Here is a 6,317-nt window from a genome sequence, read left to right as displayed (position 1 = left end):
TAATTACCATAAATTGTTTTTTCAAATCAAAATTATATTTTTTCTATTATGGTAATTGATATCCTAATCAAATTAATGGATAATTGTCAGTTTAAGATAATTACTTATTTTATAAGATAAAGATTGATTATTCGTAAATTGATTTGAATTATCTTGTAAGAAAATAGATTAGGTCAAATTATGTGATAAATATGAATTATATGATTATTTAATTAATTTTTTCAAATTTGGTCTAAAAGATATTTTGAAAAGTGTCAAAATTTGCCCTCAAGTTTTGAAATTTAACATTTAATTAAAAAGTATTACTTTTGAAATATTAAATTCTAAACCCTAGTTTTGAAAAGTTCAAATTGCACCCTTATGGTTTTATTAAATTAATTAAGTGTATAATTAAAAGAGAGTTAATAAATCCATAATTATTTGGTTTATATTTTACTTAAATTAAAAGTATAATTTATTAAATTAGACCACCTAGTACTTTAAAAGTGTAAAATACGCCCTTATACACTACTAGAAAAACAGTCTTTTACGACGCTTATTGCGCGTTGTAAAAGGCTCAGACGACGCGCAAATGCATGTCAAGGAAGGCCCTGTCATAAAGAGAGACGACGCGCTTTTGCGCGTCGTCTATAGACGATGAGCATTTACGACGCTCATTTACGACGCGCGTTTACGACACACAATGCGTATCAAGGAAGGCCCTGTTATAAAGGAAGACGATACGCATTCGCATGTCGTAACCTTACGACGCGCGTGTTAATGACACGCAATGCGTATCAAGAAAGCCCCTGTCAAGAAAGGCCATGTCATAAATGAAGATGACACACATTTTTGCGTATCATAATTTTAAATGTTTAAAAAAAAATTATTTATATGTTTACTAATTTTCAAATTAAATTTGTATTTAATGTCTCATAATAGAAAATAAATATCATATACAAAAAATACAACCCATTGCATAAAATTTAATGTCATACAAATATAATACTATAAATAGGAGGTTTTCCCTAACTATATAACCTAATGCTACAATGCTATAAAGGGGCACCTTCTTGTTTCAGTAACTCATCATTAAGCAATCTAAAGAAGCTCTGAAACCCTTCATGTATCCAACCAATCATCATGTCTCTTAGCTTCAATATGAATCCCAACTCTTAATCAAAAACAACATGGAAATCCTACACAATAAACATATATGTCAGTTGTACAATATCAATATCAACTAAATAATAATACACATGGTATGTATGAGAGTGGAATCAAAATGATTTACCAATAAGTCATGTTTCCATTAAGGGTATCTTTAGCCACTGCAAGTTTCTAGTGATCAAGAATATACAAAATGCCAAGGATGTATGATTGATTGTAAGACAACTTTGCAGTAATTATATTTGTACTTAAAACACCAAGCAAGGAAATTAGGAAACAACATAGCTAAGAAGCTTTACCAGTTCAACTTGACTAGTGATGTGATTCTCAAACTCTTCCATGACCTTACTTAGCACAGATTCTACAAGCTGCATAAGCATAATAGTATCATAACAAACATGAGAAATCAGTTGTTGTGGTGACACAAACTTGCAAAACACCAAATTACACTTACCATGGGAACCTCATCAGGTTTCTTATCCAATAGAACTGCATGGACAAGTATGTTTAATGAGAACAACATTTTTGTGATGATTTTTCAACACATACATTTTTGTGATGATTTTAATATTTTAATAAATAAAAAATCACACAGATTAACATTTTAATAAATAGTTCCTGTAAAGAGACCACACAGATTAACATTTTAATAAATAAAAAATCACATCTAAAATACTTGGCCTTTCTTTTTTCATTGCTTACTAGTTGAATGAAAAGTATTTCAATTTACACGAGCAACAAAACAAACATAGCATTCTATAAACAAATACTTGAATAGACAATCTCGTGCTGCTTTTCAATAGACAATCTCGCCTGCTGACGTGGCATCCACATAATAGTCAGAGAGAGGAGAGAGAGAGAAATACCTGATCATGGGCATTATAGCAACAACAATTTACATACTCATAGTGTCCTTGAAGTGTCATAATACCCTTCCCTGACCAAACATCAAATGCCTATAAAAGCATCCAGACAGAAAACATATTCACAAATGAAAAAATATACTCAAATTGACTACTCTTCAAGAAACTTAAGGTTGCGTTTGTTACATGGGAAGCTTGATAATTATAGGGCTATTTCTGATGACAAGGATAAGGAGGGCATTTACGTCTTTTTGCACTAACAATAGATATAGTGTGCGAAAAAGTATCCATCCCAACATTTTGGGTGGGGTGGGAGAAAATGTTATCAATTTTTTTTGTGTGTGTGTAAGAAATGGATGTTGAAGTGACGTACTTTGAGACATGTCATGCATGGAACAAAGAAAAGGGCAGAATCCTGAGTGACAGCCAACTGTATGGGTTTACTAGTTTGCAATCGCGTAATCTCAAAGTGCACAAGTGTATTGCACCCAGATTCAATGTCCCACAATCTTAACCTTGAATCAGACCCTAAAACACATTGCACAAAATAAGAAACAGGACAATATTTTTCTCATCAAAGTACATTGATGTAATAGGAAGAACCGAAATAAACATATCAATGCTATTCTTGCATTTAACCAATTTTGAAAAGAAAAAAACCTGCACTTAGAAGATACATGCCATCTTCTATGGCTTTGAGGCCCATAACAACAAAAAAATAGACTTCAGATGAAAGTTTTGGTAAAACAACATTCATATCAATGTACTATGATAACATCATCAACAAGATTAACCCACTAAAGAAACACACAACAACAAAAAAAATATATCAATTATTATAATTCTATTTTACACCAAATTCATAAATAAATTAGCATTCTTGAAAAACATTAGTTTACATGATTACTAACCAGTTTACCATGTGGTACCCAACACCTCTAAATGAGATCAAATGAGTACCAGATTTTCCACATTCATTCTTTGCTTTAACATTATTAACCTAAAACACAGAAATTAAACCATTCTTCAAATAAATAAAAAGTTATAATCAACTTCATTCTATTAATAAATTCCACCTGTCCAGTGGTATCCATAATTCCATCAACAGCCTGTTCATTGTAGCTTTTATCATCAGAATCACCAACTCCTAAAGATTCCAAGCTAAAAAGGGAATCCACAATTCCTTGGAATTCATTAGGCACATCTACTTCAACCCATGTTTCTTGATCAAGCACTGCTTTCAGTTTTGTCATCTATAACAACAATAATAATATTATGAATCAAACAAATTGTTGTTTACCTTCTCTGTTGCAGTTACAAATTCTTATGACATGTTATATATTTGTAAAAAGTCTTGAATCCTTAGTCTTGGATGCAAAAGAGCAAGAACACCAAGAAGTTTTGCCCATCTTCCATGAGCTGCATCACAAGCTGCAAACACTACTTCTGTGTTTTCTCTCAATACATCAGCTCTGTTAAATGACACATTTGCCCCTGTTAGAAAATTTCTAACAAATAAGCAACATATATATATATATATATATATATATATATATATATATATAACAGATCACCTGAAATTTTTTGATAAATTTGATGGACTTGTGGCATCGTTGGATTGGGGACACCTTGATAGAATTCCTAGGAAAGGATCCAGACTGAGAATCACCCAGAGGGGCATTTTTTGATAAATTTGATGGACTTCTTCAACTTGTGCTTCTTTCCATTATGTTCTCTAAATCTAGTAGCAAAAAGATGAATCTCTGGTTGCTTCTGTAAAAATAAATAAATAAAGAACAGTAACTGCAGCATGCTCCATGTGTTGCAACATCATGCAAAGTCCTCCTTGTCTCTCTACAGACCCCAAACCACCACCCCAATTCAAAACCCTAGCCAAGTCATTCCCAGATCCAACAGGTAGAATGGCTATAGGAGGGGGTGAAAAGTAATTTTGCTTCTCAATTGCATCCAATACCCACCCTGCTATCCCATCTCCTCCACATACAAGAATTCTGAAATGAGGCACTCTTCTGAATAGATACAGACCAATTTTTAGCCCTTCTGTTGAACTCAACTCATATATCTACAAAAATTTTCATCAAGATTTTAGAAATTTTGGTCAAAAGATAAATCAAGAATCAATCAGTATGAAGCTATGAACCTGAACATCATTATTCTCATCTGGTGTACTTTATGTAGATGATTCCCCTATACCTTTATATTTATCTAAATTCACTCGATTGAAATTCCCTTTGTTTTCCTTACTTTGATTTGTGATACTTGCTAGAACAGAAGAAGCAATCTCATTGGCTTCATAAGTAATGGAACTCAAGATTCCACCAGATGATGATCTACCAAGTCCTTTAACATATACCACCTGTTTCAAATCAATCTTTTAAAAGGACCCATGTCACCTCAGTCCACCTTATAGCCCATTGGTGTAAAACCTGATAAATAAATGCAACAAGATAATAAATGTTGGGGATATTATCCCAAAATCATACAAATGATACATAAAGCAAAAGAAGCTTTAAGGACTCAGACATGAAGATGTTTAAGGACTCAGACCTGAAGAAGCTTTAAGGACTCATACTCAGCTTTGTTGCCTGGGATTTTTCAAATCAATCACATAATTCTGAATTCATCCAATTTGAATGGAGTGTTATGTACATTATTACTAGTTTACTACTACGTGCCTGGTAGAATCCTACTAAGTTCCACATTAGACTGACTTTCATTCCAGCAATGGAGAAGTTGGAAAACAGGACAAACTTCATAAGTTTTGAAGTGGGAAGATGTGAGGGTTGGATGTAGCCCAGCCACCTAAGAACAAGGGCCATCAAGGTGGTAGTCATAAAATGCAATTCAGTCAATGTTGTTGCTGCCTACAAAGTATAAAGATGTAATTAGTTATAAAGGAATTTTAATATCTTAACAAACCTGAATAGTTGATTTTGCTAGAAACATAAACACATCAGATGCAGTAACACATCAGTACCATATATTTGATCCGGATCAATAAAAGTGGTCAAAAGTCATCAATAATAATCCATCTAAAGAGCAAGATAAAATATTTACAATTTTAATATCTTAACAAACCTGAATAGTTGATTTTGCAAAAGGGCATTTTAGACATGTTGCATTGTTTTGAGCTTTCTGGGTATGGAGAGTATGCCCTAATACTTGTTGAAGGAATTGCACATGATTGAGAATGTTTTGTATAGAACGAGCTCTTAAAGCCTATGACTTCAACATTTTCACATAACCTGAAACCAATAAAGATGGTGCTGATAGGATTGAGAATGTGTATCAGAAATCAATCCTTTAATCTAGATAAGTTGTTAGAGGCATTTTTACAAACAGGTGGTGTGCACCATGAAAAACATGTGGAATTAGTCTATCTAACGTGAATGATATTAGATTAGAAACAAATGGTTCACTCCCCCTGAACCCTGACCCGTCATACCTTTCTTCAGGACGGTCCCGTCCGGTAAAACATCGTCGGCGCTTGCCTGCTTCGTGTCCACCGGAACTGGAGGGTGAAGCCTCATGCTTTCGCAGACACTAGCATGAGTATAAACCATATCCTTCACTTCATCGTAAATGGAGGAATCTGATTTCTCTTTGTCTTTGACTTCGTTCACAGCTTCACTTTCGATTGTTGGATTCTTGTAAAGTAACCAGAAGAACCACGTCAAATCCGCCGAGGTTGTATCTCTTCTGGCGAGTATGAAGCTGATTACAATATCCGTCAGATGTTTTTCATCCAAATGACCGGAGTTCAGAAACCGTGAAAACAAATCAACGGGTTCGGTCGTGAGTGCTTGTCTCTTTTCGTTCCATATGTTCGTGGTGAACTGACGGATCTCGGCAACTGCTTCTTTGCTTCTTTAAGTCGTTTCTCGGATCCGATGTTAAAAAACATTTCGATGTTAAAGATTCCATCTCCAAGCAGATCGAAGGGGGTTGACCGGAAAATATCGCCTTTTTGGTATGGTGAGAATTTAGTCTTGAGGATATGTTGAACGTTTGCGGGGTTTCCGGTGAGCACACGGTTTTGAACGAAAGGATGGCTGAGCAAGAAGGTGAAGTAGTAACCGACAAATGAAATTGAAAGGTAGAGGCGCTACACTCCTTTTTTTTCATGTCACCACACATCAACATTGAGAAATCGAGAACCCCTCGGGTTTGATCTGTTCAAAAGACGGAATCAAAGATCTGGTGATATTGTGATTTTGTTGTGGGAGAAAAGCGGATTGGTGATGATATTAGGTTTTTTTTTTGGGTATTAGAGTGAGAGAGATA

The sequence above is a fragment of the Lactuca serriola genome, chromosome 5 (genome assembly GCF_051521515.1).
Source record: "Lactuca serriola cultivar US96UC23 chromosome 5, Lser_US96UC23_V15, whole genome shotgun sequence".
Classification (NCBI taxonomy): domain Eukaryota; kingdom Viridiplantae; phylum Streptophyta; class Magnoliopsida; order Asterales; family Asteraceae; genus Lactuca; species Lactuca serriola.
This window is presented reverse-complemented; position numbering follows the sequence as displayed.